The following is a 15003-nucleotide window of genomic DNA, read 5'->3' on the forward strand; positions in this document are numbered from 1 at the left end:
ACATCATATTACGTTTTAAGGGAAAAAAAGCTTTATAAACGAGGTTATTCATTGCCCATGCTAAACTGCCTTACACCTAGTGAGGCAGAATATGTGACGAGAGAAATACATGAAGGGATATGTGGTAATCATTCTAGAGCAAGGTCTCTATGTCACATAATTGTTAGGCAGGGAATATTATTGGCCAATAATTCTTCGAGATGCGTGAGACTGTGTGAGAACATGTGACCAATGTCAACAATACACACCAATCCTAAGGCAACCACCTGAACCTTTAACCAATATTATAAGTTCTTGGCCTTTTGCACAATGGGGAATAGACCTTATTGTACCACTCTCTCAAGGTAGAGGGCAAACAAAGTTTGTCGTGGTAGCGGTAGATTATTTTACAAAGTGGGCTGAGGCTAAAGCACTTGCAACTACAACATAAAAGAATGTTATAAACTTTATTTGGAGAAATCTTATGTGTCAATTTGAGATCCCCAACACAATTATAATGGACAATGGAAAATAATTCGATAATTCGACGTTTACAAGATTTTTCTTAGATCTCAATATCACACATCGATGTTCCTCCTCAGCTCATTCCCAAGCAAATGGACAGGTAGAATTAGTAAATAAAATCATTAAAAAAATTAAAGACAAAACTTGAAGGATTGAAATGATTGTGAGCAGAAGAACTACAAGTATATTGTAGGCATATCAAACAATGACAAGAACTTCTACAGATGAAACCCCCTTTTCTCTTTCTTTTGGGGTTGAAGCAGTAGTCTCGGTAGAAATAGGAATACCATCACCAAAAGTAGAGTAGTTTGTTCCTCAAGGAAATGAAACTTCAATGAGGTTAAGCTTAGACCTATTGAATGAGCACCGCGAGACAGCACGTTTACGTGTAGCAAAGGACAAGAATAGGATCACTAGATACTATCAAAAGGATTGGAATTCCCACAGCGGAAGCGTACAAATGCCTTTATGTCTTAGAATTTAATTTGGAACTCTTTAAAATAAAGAATAAACATCATAAACCTAAGCATGCTTTTCTACAGAAATTACAGAGAGAAAAGGAGAAAAGGAACTAATCCTTGTAGAACATTTCTTCACAAATTCCTTCCCGGTGGTCACGATCTTTTCTTCTCTTTTCGAAAACCTTAAGCGCGAATGCAGCAACATCTTGGATACCACCACTAGAAGTCTTCCTTGCTATCCTCAAGGAAAGAACCAAAGGCAGAGTCTGTGGGCATACCTATGATTTTTGGTAAAGGAGGAAAAGAGAGATCTTGAGAGACATTACAGAGGGAGAGATCAATATTCTAAGACTCTCTCCAACAAAAAAATTTCACATACTATATTCAAAAACCCTCTGAAGGAGGAGTTATCCAATACCTCCTCCACCAATATGATGGTAATTTAATTTAAATAAAAATTTAATTTTAATATAATTAAATTAAAGAACTTTATATTAACATAACACTTTATATGATGGGGCCTTTTTAAATATAAAAAAATATTTAAAAATATTTACATTTTATAGGAAAAAGTTCCAAAAGTACAAAGCACTTTTGAAACTTTTTGCTATAAAATGTAAATATTTTTTAGATTTTTTATTTATAAAAATTTTCCTAGTATTATATCATATATTATATAAATGCCACATGTTTGAATCATATTCAAACTATACTTTTTTACATAACCTACAGTTTTAATATGAATTAAATTCACATTAGTTTTAACATATAGTTTTTTTATATGAATCTCATTCATATAATTAATATTTGAATCATATTCAAATAACATATTTATTATCAAAATATAGTTTAATATGAACCACATTCATATTAATTTCAACATATATTTTTTATATGAATCTCATTCATATAATAAATATTTGAATGATATTCAAATATTTATCTCTCTCATTAAACTTTTTATAATATAATGTATCCACATAAATTATATTAATTGTATCTCATACAATTAATTTTCTTTAATTAATTTGAACAATCCAAATTAATCCAAAATTAATTGATTCTCATTAATCCTTATTGAACTAACAAGGAGACCTTATGACCCTATAAACTCAAAGCTCCAATGATACGAGATTAGTTAGTTAAACTCTTTAATTAAATTAATTCTCATTCATTAACTACTGATCACTCCACTAAAGACCGACAACTACTTATCCTAATAACGAGAATGAGTGAATTCCATATTGTATAGTTGAGTTCCCAGCTCCCTACTCAAACGAATCTCTAAAATGGTAGATATATTGAATCGACAAATCTGGTCACTCTCACCCATGCAAATTAAAGGACCACTCTCATAGGTAGGAGTTCATAACTCACTCAGGATTAAGGTCAAGTCACTTATGGTCATCCTAGTGAAATATAAGTCTCTTTAAGTAACGATGCTATAAAGAGAGACTAATCATTTCGTGGTCCGGTCTTATACGAACTCTTTGCATATGATACACTCACTCACATGTCTCCACATGAATGATTAGAATCAGATCATTTGTAACGTTTTACAACATATGTAATAATTAAAAAGTGGTCGTTTCCGTAGTGTCACCAGGATAAGACACCCAACCTTATTTATTTACTACAGACCATATAGGATATTTCTTAATTATGATCCACCTATATGTCGCCACATACATGTTTAAGCTATATAAAATAATCTAGAATCTTAGTTTATTGGATTGAGTTAATGCACATATAAAATAACATTGATTTTATGAATAACAATTTGTTTATACAAGTTTACGAACTACGAGAATAAATAGATGATTTAGGACACCAATCCCAACAACTACAACACCACATGAAAACATGAAGCTTTAAGGAAGGAGATCTAGTATCAGATATGGGGATGAAAGCCCTAACGCAACGGATATCATAGAACCTAAACTCGATATTAATTTAGGATTTCTGAAATTCCCATACACTGGGCAATTTAGAATGCAATCAAAATAAACAAAATTTAGCTTACTGTAAAATTAGAACCTAGGTTACGCATGCATAAAGGGAATATAGAGAAAAGGATTTTACCTTTGTAGAATCAAACCCAAAATCAATTCTCCAATTGATTTCACGAACAACGCTACCACAAACGTTACGTCCTTTTCCTCCAAATTCTTTGAGAGCTTTGTTTTGTGGGAACCAAATTAAATTGAGAAAGGAGAAAGAGAATTTAGGAGAGAAGCTAAAGGTTATAGAACTATTTTGTGTATCACTGAGATTAATAACTATAAACGTTTTGCAGGGGTTTTATCAAAAGAAGATAGAGAGAATGAAACGTGGGGTTCATCCCACGTTTCTATTAGCTTCCTACGTGGGAGTTAACTGCTAATTAATAAATTAGTTTAATTAATTAATGTAATAAATTAATAACTAATTAAATATGATTTAATTAATGATTTCATATAAATCATATTTAACCTATAGTTTTAATTCAATTAATTTAATCAAATCAAATCAAATCAAATCAAATAATCATTTAATCCTCCAATTAAATAACTAGCAAATTAGATATCCAATATGTAATTTAGCCTACATTTGAATCATAGTCAATTGTATTTCTCTCATAACCTATAGTTTTTAATGTGTATCAAATACATATTAATTTTAACCTATAGTTTTAATATGAATCTAATTCACATTAAACTAATATTTTAACTCCTTCAAATATTTAATTCTCCCATAAATTAATTTTGAATCATATCCAAAATTAAATTTATATTATAAAGTTTAATAAAATATAAACTTTATATTATAATGTATCATTACACATTATATTATTTTTCTAAGTGAATGTTAGGGTTGATGCCCAAAATTTCGTGGATCTTATAGTTGGTAATTGTATTGTATAAACAATTTATTTATTTAATAAAACGTATTAACCTACAAAACCAATAAACAAACATCCAAGGTTATCTTTTATAGCTTAAACATATATGTGGAGATATACAGGTGGATCGTGTTTAAGTGATAACCTGAACGGTCTGTAGTAGATGGATAAGGCTAGGTACCTTATCCTAGTGACATTACAAATACAGATCGGTTTGTAGATATTATAATTGTTGTAAAGTTCTACAAATGATCTGATCCTGATCATTCATGTAGTGACATGTGAGCGGGGGTATTCTATACAAAAGGGTTTGTATAAGACCGGACCACGAAATGAATAGTCTCATTATATAACACCGTTAATAGTAGAGACTTACATTTCACTAGGATGACCGTAGGTGACATGACTTGAATCCTTAATGAGTTGTGAACTCCAACCTATGAAGGCAATCCTTTGATTTGCATGAGTGAGAGTGGAGAGTTCGCCGACTCAATATACCTACCATTTTAGGGATTCGTCTGATTGAGGAGTTGGGAACTCGGGTACATAAGACGAAATTCACTCCTTCCTTAAGGTCAGGGTAAGTAGATAAATTGTTCCTTTAAGGGCTGATTCTGGGGTTTGAACAATGTAGTGTACACCCTCTCTTGGCTCGAAAGAGGTTGGACTATGACTTGTTATTCAGTAGAGGGATCAGTGGTACTTAAGAAGTTAGATGTAATTACAAGGGCAAAACGGTAATTTTGGTCTAGCTGTACTTATGAGCAATTTGTGAAGAGTCATTACACCGTTGATTGATTATATCCAATGGACACAGAAATATATCTGTAGTGCGAAGAGTGCAGTTGTCAATCTTTAGTGGAATGACCAACAATTAATGGAAGTTTAGTAATTTAATTAAAAGAGTTTAATTAATTATTCAAGTACCGATAAAGCTTTAAACTATAGGTCCATAAGGTCCACTCGGTAGCTTAACTGGGATTATTGAGAATCAAATTCATTTTGGATTAATTTGAACTGTTCAAATTTATTGATGGAATTAATTATATATGATATAATTAATATAATGTATTTGATATATTATAATATAAAGTTTATTTTGAGAGGAAATAACTATTTGAATTTGATTAAAATATTAATTATATGGATTAGATTCATATAATTAAACTTAATATAAATTTGGTTTAAATTTAATACCATAATATATTGAGAGAATTACAAACTATAGATTATATGTATTTGATATAATATAAACTATAGGTTATGTGTTAATTTGATATAACATATCGTTATATAATATATAATAAATTCGTTAATATATTATTATTACTTAAATTAAAATATTTTTTAATATGAATTTAAATTAAGGGAGAGAGTTATTAAAATAACTTTCCTCCCCTATTTTCTCTAAAAAAATTCGTGGGATGTGGGTGGTTGCTGATAAGATTCATCTTCTTCCCAGCCAAAAGATACAGAATATTGATGTATGCAATTAATCGAACGACTCCCAAAATGAATTGATTGAAAATTCTTTTTTTCTCCCAAAAAAATCACTCTCTCCCTCTCCTAAAAATTGATACAAGGCCCGTTACTCCTGTATTTTCTCAAAGCCAAAGGAGAATACCTTGGTAATCTTGTGGTGGTGCCCATCGAATTTCTTGGTGCTGTTGGTTTTGTTGAGAATGTGATTTAAAAGGAGAGAACGTGTTTTTGGAGAGGTTTCGTGAAGATTTTGGTCTTCAGAGGTTAGTTTCCAAATCTTAATTCATTTTATATTACGAAATTAAAGCATGCTGTAAATATTTTTTCCATTTAGAATGCATAATGTTATTCTCTGTAATTTCTTATTCTGTGAAAAACTAAACTTGGGGCCAATCCCCACTTCCACATTGGACCTTACGGTCCTTCAATTTGAACATTTCAAATTCAATTCAAGATATAGTTATTTTAATTCCCTTTATGAGCTAGGAAGGGGCCCTCATGGACCTACAAATAAAAAACTCCAACGGTATGAGATTAATTAGCTAAACTCATTAACCAAATTAATCAATATTCGTTAACTGTAGGTACACTTCACTAAAGACCCATAACTACACTCTTCTCACTGTAGATATATTTCTATATCCATGAATATAGACCAATAATAGCAAGTTAGTCCTTCACAAGTGTTCATAACACCAGCTGGGTCAAATTACTGTTTTACTCCTAGTTTACCTCTGTATCCTTAGGTACTGATAACGGGCAGAAATGCACATTATTACAGCGCAAAGTCATAAAACAATGCAGGATTACGATAGTAAAAATATACAATATTGCGTCCAGAAGCATTAAGTTCACAACATTGCAATCGCATGCATCCATTGCATTAAAATAGCTAACTTATGTATTTTTGTGTAGAAAATGCGTTGACGCAAGGCGGAAATGCGATCCGAAGAAATCATCGTCCGAGCGGATTAAGAGATTGCGGCCACAAGGCTATGTGATCATTTGCGCTCGCGAATATCTACTCAAGAAGGTGCCCGCATAGAGTCGGCACATCAAGGTGGACGTATCTGGGTGAAAGCTTAATAAATCACAATGTGACAGAAAGATGATGATGGTCGATTCTGAATTAAGTTGACAAGCCGTTAATGACCTACTGTAGCAAGTACACTCAACTTTTCGGTGACAATTATTCAGTGCATCAGACAGAGAATTAATGCCATCCCATCAGTGCAATCATAAGGGAGAAGAAGCTTTTCACCCTGAAACTCTATAAATACCGCAGGCCACCTTCAGTGAAGGAGTTCGTTCAGTTAGTTAGTTCGCCCAGTTTTAGAGTTCGATAGTTAGCCTTGTTCTTAGTTTTCTTATACTCAGAAGGTGGAAGTGAGATAAGGGAATAGACACCGGAAGATCATCCTGGTTAGCTCGAGAGAGAACCTAGAGAGCATGGAAAAATAGAGAGAGGGCCGACTCTTGCGAGAGCAAGAATATCTTTTAAGCAAAGTAGAGAAGAACAGTGTAAAAGCCTTGCGAAGAAAGAAATTACTACTGGGCCCTTTATTCTTATTCCGCATTGTCATTCTGTACTTCGATTATATATAGAATGGAACTTGCTTTTCTACATCTGTTCACTTTCTGTAAAATACACATGAGTAGCTAAAATTGTCGAATGGGTTGAGAAGTACTTAGCTAACATGACCTAGGATCTTTATTGCATGCGATCATTTTGTCTTATGTTGCGCCCATTACCCTTTAGAGCTACTCGAGAGAGAGTCTAAAGAAAGAACCTAAGATTTGAGAGAGCTAGGTTAGAATCTAGACTCGAGAGAGCAAGATTAGATCTATATAAGCAAGAGATAGGGACTTAGAGATAAGCTCTGTTTGCCAACATGCATCGCATGCACCCTAGAGATAGGTTATGGTAGTATGCGGTCGCCTTGTATATGTGTATGTCATTCGTCATCGCATAGACAAGAGTAGAGGCTTAGATGTAAGTCCTATAGACATCATCGCATCTATCGCATGCGTTGTAAAACTAAAAGCCGTAGCATTTGCCTTGAGAGATGATTTGCGGTTGTATGTGTGTAGCATGATCGCATAATAATGAACGAAATCCTAGGAAGTGTTAGCTAAACCCCTTCTCAACCCGTTCCCTCACATATTCATCGCAACTTTTGTATTATTAACTCTTTTCTCAACTCTGTCACATACATTTTATACTGCAAACAACAAACCAACCAACCCCTTGATTTATTTGTTACTGCAAAGTGATCATCGTATAGTGTTTTCCTTAGTCCTTGGGTTCGACCCTAGGCTTACCAGGCAACTCAGTAGGAATTATACTTGGATCTTGCTGAGAAAACTTGCATGCTCAATGCATTTTCCACCACTGCATTATTAATCATTATTTCATCGCATAACACCACGCATCAGGTACCAATTCTCCTTTAATGAACAACCTGTTTATGATCCAACCATTAAATAGAAACCCTCTCGAGTCAATGAGAGGGTAGGGCTCTTTGTTCAAGTCTTAGAGATACCATTTAAGGGAACACTCATCTATTTATCCTAAAGTCGGGAAGGAGTGAAATCCATCTTGTATTATTATGTTCCTAGCTCCCCACTCGATGTTATCCCTAAACTGGTAAGGTTATTGAGTAGGCGAACTGGCCACTCTCACACATACAAATAAAAGGAAAATCCTTCGTGAACAAGAGTTCATAATAGACTCAGGATTTAAACTAAGTTGCCTAGGTCATCCTATTAAAATAAAAACTTGACTAGTCAATGGTATTATTGATAGGGTTGATGCCCTAAATCTCATAGGGTCTTATAGTTTGTAATTGTAATGTACAAATATTTTGTTTATGTAATAAAATATGTGATGTTTTATTTCAAAATAAGTTGCATTAATCACAAACCAATAAACTAACATCCAGGGTTATCTTGTAGCTTAAACATGTATGTAGAGACATACGGGTGGATCATGTTTAAGTGATAACCTAAATGGTCTGTAGTAGATGGATAAGGCTGAATACCTTATCCTTATGACACTACGAGTATGACCCACTTTGTAGATGTTACAATTGTTGTAAAGTGCTACAAATGATCTAATCCTGATCATTCATGTGGAGACATGTGAGCGGCGATATTCTATATAAAGGAGTTTGTATAAGACCGGACCACCAAATATTTAATTTCATTATATAACGTCGTTCCTAATAGAGACTTACATTTCACCAGGATGACCATAGGTAACATGACCTGAATCCTGAGTGAGTTGTAAACTCCTACCTATGAAGGCGGTTCTTTGATTTATATGGATGAGAGTGGCCAGATCGCCGACTCAACAAGCCTACCATTTTGGGGATTCGTCTGATTGAGGAGTTGGGAACGTAGCTACACAAGAAGGAATTCACTTTTTCCCCAATGTCGGGGCAAGTAGATAAATTTCTCCCTTAAGAACTGATTCTGGAGCATGAACAATGTGGCGCCACACTTTCACCTGGCCCGAGAGGGGTTTAGTCCTAGTTGGACTATGATCTATTGTTCATTGGATGGATCAGTGGTACTTAAGGAGTTGGATGTAGCTATAGGGACAAAACGATAATTTTGACCCAACTGTAGTTACGAGCAATTTGTGAAGCATCGTTATACTGTTGTGTGAAGAGTGGAATTGTCAGTCTTTAGTGGAGTGCCCTACAGTTTATGGATGGCGAATAGTTTAATTAATTATTCACGTATCGTTGGAGCTTACAGTTACAGGTCCATGAGGTCCCTTCGGTAGCTCAATAGGAATAAATGAGAAGGGCAATCAGTCACATGAGCTTAAGGTAGTTCTAACCGCATGACGGCCGCATGCTCCCACCAATTGCCGGAAGTTCCAAAGGTTAGGGCAAGCCCCTTGACCTAAGCAGTCGAGAGAAATCTCTTGCATAAGAGACTTCTTACGGTGACATCACTCCAATCTCTCCAGGGATGTCTTCTAATCTATCTTTACCTTGCTTTCTTAGATTAGTTTATTTTTATTGTTATTTTGGATATGCGGTTGCTTCCTTGGTTGTGGTGCATTTACTTCTTATAGGTGTGACAATAATTCTCCTCGGTGCGCAGTTACAACGGAAGAATTCCCTCTATCCTTCAACGCATGGCTTCGATTGTATGAATTCCAAAGCATGGTCGCATGCGTTATTCTACTTAAGGTTATTTTCTTGTTACCTTTTATGCATTATCCTTTTGAAATTCTCCATGTCCGATTACGTTCCTTTGCGATGCATCTATGATGGTATGTATAATTCACCGTATCCGCTAACTAAGTATCGCAAGGCTCACCTTACTTTTAATAGCTTCTTCAAAATTTGAAAGTCTTAAGTTTTATTACGTGCAAAACTTTGCTCAAAATTTGTTACCCCATTCTTGTTGAGTTTGTTTTTAGCTTTGCGGTGAGAACGTTTCCATCCTCTAAGTTTGGGGGTGGCAGTGATCCTAGAGAATTGCATTCATTATAGTGGCAGCGATCCTGGAGAATTGCGTTCATTCTATCAAAAAAAAAAAAGAATTTTGAGAATAACAACTCCACTGTCAACACAATGGGGAAACCCATGTTGATAAGAGTTAAGTTGTGAAAGGCACTTACCCGAAGTTGGATGTCCGTATGACACACGTGGGGGCAAGCCAAAACGAAAGTAAGTCGCTAGGATCAACGCATATGTGCAACTCCTCTATCGGGCGCAAGCCAAATTAAGCAAGACAAGAGTTAAGTTGAATATAGAACGCAACGAAGTTGGATGACCGCATGACACACGTAGGGGCAAGCGAAAACGAAGAGCGTAACCAGGTTCAATGCCGACTTTTTAATAAGAAATCACAAAACTTTGAACTGTTTTGAATGAACGCATTCTCAAAAGCTGAACGAAAAGTTGTAGAGAATGAATAAAAAATTTTTGGGCAAAGGCTTGCCGGATTTAAACTTAGAAAATATCTTTTTGAAAAAGTAGCCGAAGTGGAGGAGAGCGTTGCGGCCGTGGTTAGAGGAATGAGTAAATTATACTCTGAGAGGCTGGTCATCGCAAAAGAAAGCCAGAAGGTGAGTTAAGAATTTCTTGAGTATAACGCATGCTTTGAGGACAAGCATGATTCTAAGTTTGGGGGCACGTCATCTTAGGCCTTTTATTTAGAATTATGAGGATTGTTAAGTAAAATATGCGGCAAATATGTTAAGAATTCATGAGAAAATAAGTTTGCATCCATCGACATCGAGAATCTCAGCTAACCCACGATTATGCGTTATTATGCGTTCAATTGTCTATCTTTGTAGCTAACGCAAGAAGAGAGCGCATACGCGAGACCGGGCAATTGCAAAGACGACCGCACATAGAAAATTTCTCCAGCACAAAGGCGAACGCATACATTCGACGCATGGATGTTGCGGTCATCAACCGTATGCGTCCATCCTGAAAGGTTGCGGTCGTCAAGCGAATGCGGTTATCGTTGAGAAGTTGCGGCCATCGAGCGAATACAGTCATCGTAAGGAGATTGTGACTATAGATAATGACCATAATAGAGGGATGAACGCAAGTTTGGTGGAATGCAACATGAGCGCATACCTCAGGAGAATCAAAAGATGATGTTGACATTTCACCTACCACGCCGTTAGCAGCAGAGATTTAGAAAAGGGACCATCGCGCCGCGAGTGTCAGATTCAGAGCAGGTCCATTAATGCTGTTGGCGATCAAGCTCTATAAATAGAAGCTGGTGAGCAGAATTTCATTTTATCCAAGTTTTTACCTTCGGGTGGATCCTTGTGATCCAGACGAAAGCGTGAGAAGAAAGCTTGAGAGTTCTTCATCTTCTTCATCCATTTCGAGTGACGACCGGAGCCATAGCCAGAGTCAGATCTCGAGAGAGTCTGCTCCACCGCCCATCCATGGCACCACCAGCAGCCTTGACACACATCTCCTGGAAGTAAGACATTGCTTCCAGCTCGTCCTTTCATTTTCTCTTCTTTCCTTATATTGTATTGTATTATATTTTGGCTTAAGGAATTAATACATTTTCTTATCAATGCATTTCTATATTTCCTTCGATTCCATCTCCATCTTCCTTTACTCAACATCCTTAATATTCATTGCATCACTTAGTGAGATTGCTAGAGTATCACATACTTAATCATACGACATAGGAATATGAAGTATATAGCAAACCACCGGAAGGTGTGCGTTGCGTAAGTGTTGTGAGAAAACCTTATTTGCTTAGTATGAAGCTGTAGCAATACCTGTCTATAGGTGGACGCAATGTTTGTCTATGAGTAAAATCAGTAACAACCAACTGCCTGGGAGGGTAAGTGGTTGGTCGCATTAAGCAATGTAAGCAAGTGTTCACTAAAGATAGGAATAATCTTACGTCAACTAGGCTTTTGCGGTTACCTTGTCTTATGTATGTGTCAAACACACCTTTAGAGATACTTGAGAGAGAGTCTAAAGAAAGAACCTAAGACTTGAGAGAGATAGGTTAGAATCGAGGCTCAGGAGAGCTAGATTAAGATCGCATAAGCAAGAATGGAGACTTAGGAATAAGTTCTGTTTGCTATTACAAATCACGTGCATTTGCGGTGTGCGTCTATGCCATGATCGCATTAGCTTGCATAGTTTGGGGTTGCCCTTGCGGTCAAGCTTAGGGTTTCGATGAAGAATTTCTCTAATTTTATCTATTTTTCCATGCATTTTATTAGGCATCAACAGTTGCCTTGTCTTTACCTCTCAATCATATTCTCACTGCTTAATCTGTTAATTAGGAGTAGGAGTAGTTTGTAGCTTAAAACCCTCATCATTCTTTTATTTATCCACCGCAAACACATCACCGCATACATTTAGCAACAAGTCCCTGAGTTTGACCTCGGATCACCCGAGAAACTTGTGTTCGTGTTATACTTGGCGTGAGCACAAGAAAACTTGCGATAGGAATGCATGGACATTGCATATAAGAGCAATGCATATTTTCATTCCAACGCATGACCACCGATGCATGAGAATCAACGCATGACCGAAGACATGCATCGCATAATTGCGTCCCACATAATTTTAGTCATCAAGTTTTTGGCGGCTAATTTTTCGTCATCAAGTTTTTGGTGCTGTTGTCGGGGACTTCAACAATACATTGTGCTAACAGTAATTTTCTAATTTTCATTGCAACTTTCAATCTCTAGCGAATTACGACCCAGAGATTGAAAAAACGTTCCAACAAAGATTGAGAGATAGCCGCCAACAACAACAACAAGAGAAAGATAATATGGCGAAACAACCAGGCAATGGAGCACCAAATGAAAATAATATCATGGCGAATCCCATCCTATTGGCGAACGACCACAATAGGCCCATTCGGGACACTAGAAGAAATTCGAGCTTTAATATCGATTTTAAACCGACTTTAAAGGGCTTCAATAACACCAATAATACAGCCTTCAATGTCGGTTGCAACCGACATTAAAGGTCTTTAGTGATTAAAGCCTGTTGGTTTCAACCGACATTAAAGATCTTTAATGTCAGTTGCAACCGACATTAAAGCCTGATTTTTTTTTTAATTCTTAATTGACATTGAGGCCCTAATCTGTCCGTTTTATCAATTATTGTCCGTTTTTTAAAGTTCCCTTGCCAAATCCATTTTTCGTTAAAAAAGTATAAATGACACATCATCATCGAACGCTATGGTTATGGCATATTATTTATGTATGGACTGTAAATCTATTATATTTAATCCACAAATTCTACTATAGAATTATAATTTAAAAGCCGTACAATAATTCAGGCTTTGAAAACAAAAATTACAAGTAATACAAAGATTATGATTTTAGAAACATTATGAGTTTACTATCCCTCTCCACTTGGTAAGTATGGATCTTTGTCTGGTTATAGGCATCTTTGTCAGACCACTATTGTTCAAAGGATCATAAACAATAAAGGTTTGGGCATAAGCGTAACACATGCAACGGAAGATTGTATCCATTCAAATATATATATAGATATAAATGGATAAAATGTTTGAGACCTTACCCTTAGAAACTCTGCAACTTTTGTCAGCTAACTGTTGCTGCTCGAATGTACTTTGGTTTCCATGCCAAGAGAAAACAGAAGAGCCGAATTATAGGACAAAACACTCAGTAGAGTTTGGTGAGGTTGCAACCTAGATAATCATAAGTTGAGACGTTACCATAAGACTAGCAATGGTTGAAATTAGTACAGGCTTTCAAGTGTTATCATCATTGCCATCCGTGATAGAGGGGCAACAAGTACCATAGTTAAAACGAAGTACTTTATTTTTGTGTGTACTTGTGTGTTTGTGAAAGGAGGAAGTGGTCCTTGTGTAGCTAGGGTCCTCAAAAAGACTCATTACTTCTGGTACACACAAAGAGTTACTAGTTCATCTACTTGATCTTTTCCTGACTACAAATAAAGCTGAAAGGCAGCAAACAACCCACAAGGTGTCAATCAAAATACCTGTGGTATGTTGTTAAACCGCAAAATATGGACTGAAAGAGTGGAACTTGGAAACACATCACCTTCAATTGCTATACCTGTGCAATTAAAGAATGTGAATCAAATTGAATATTTCAAAACTGTCCTAGACTAAGATCAGTGAAAAGCTTGAAAGTTTACCATCGTAAATTCCATCTATAACAAGGGCAATAGTATTGTACATCTCATTAGACATTCCACCCTGTGATATTATAAAACAAATCACATTTGTATCATCTCTCAGTAAACCACACAACCACTTACTCTAGAGGGTGGCAATAAGTGTTATCACATTATTTCTCTCTCTCTTGTAATTTTCATCAATCAAATTTAAAGTTTCAGTTTCAGTTTTAAGATGGAAATGCCTATATGTACTTTCCAGTTTCCAGATTCTGATACACTATACCAGTAGATTACCAAATCATTCATAAAAAATATACAACTAATAAAGCCTCACCTCTTGTGCTCTAGTTTTAACAATCATAAAGAAAAATGAACAAAAAGTAGCAAGAATATCCAACATTTTCATCCTATTTCTCCGCATCAAAATATATAAGTAACGTCAGGAGCTTGTTCCTCACGTTTATTACTAAGCACAAGAAGTGTAATATCTTTGCCAAGCTACTCTCTTCTGTCTATTTTATTGACTTTTTTTAAAATAGATTTTTTTCTTTTACAGAAATCAATAATTTAGGTTGGAGAACTTGTTTTACTCCTCTTTTTAGGCTTGAGGATTCACGATTCCTCATCCCCAAAGCCTATAGATTTTTATTTCTTTGAGTCCTCTGTCAATGATATCTCTCTTCGTTCGAGAATTCTTTCAATGACATCTCTCGTTTCTTATAAAAGAAAAACACAAACGCATATACACAACAAAAATGGAAAATTTAAACCATAGCAAGTTAATAATAGAAGTGAAATCTCACAAGCCAATTTTCTAATAGAAGCATGCTTGGGGGAAACCCCTTAGAAAAATCATCATCAGATGGAATCAAGTTTCACAATCACAACAACCATCGAATCATACGTTTCTAAAAAAATATATGGTAAACAAACCCAATACATCTAGAAGCTATGATAGGTTTACTTATCCAGTTTTAATGAGGGCTATATTTAGACCCATTCAATCTTATGTAGCACATTAAACTCTTTAAGGTTCAAG

At 35.5% G+C, this 15003-nt stretch overlaps 1 long non-coding RNA gene across 9 annotated transcripts in view; it reads right to left on the reverse strand.

Moving 5' to 3' along the window:
- Window positions 1–3073: 3073 nt before the first annotated feature.
- Window positions 3074–15003, reverse strand: part of LOC120088880 — a 28658-nt gene continuing 16728 nt past the window's right edge. For 7 of the 9 annotated variants that reach the window (XR_005485066.1, XR_005485065.1, XR_005485064.1 and 4 more), the window contains 3 exons: window positions 13983–14043; window positions 13824–13900; window positions 13208–13509 (listed from right to left, as the gene is read on the reverse strand). This is a non-coding gene — a long non-coding RNA (uncharacterized LOC120088880). Of the gene's footprint in view, window positions 3143–13200; window positions 13510–13823; window positions 13901–13982; window positions 14044–15003 lie in introns of those variants that run through there. The other 2 variants (XR_005485060.1, XR_005485061.1) reach the window with 2 other exon arrangements.

Source organism: Benincasa hispida, chromosome 10 (assembly GCF_009727055.1).
Source record: "Benincasa hispida cultivar B227 chromosome 10, ASM972705v1, whole genome shotgun sequence".
In the NCBI taxonomy this organism is placed as follows: domain Eukaryota; kingdom Viridiplantae; phylum Streptophyta; class Magnoliopsida; order Cucurbitales; family Cucurbitaceae; genus Benincasa; species Benincasa hispida.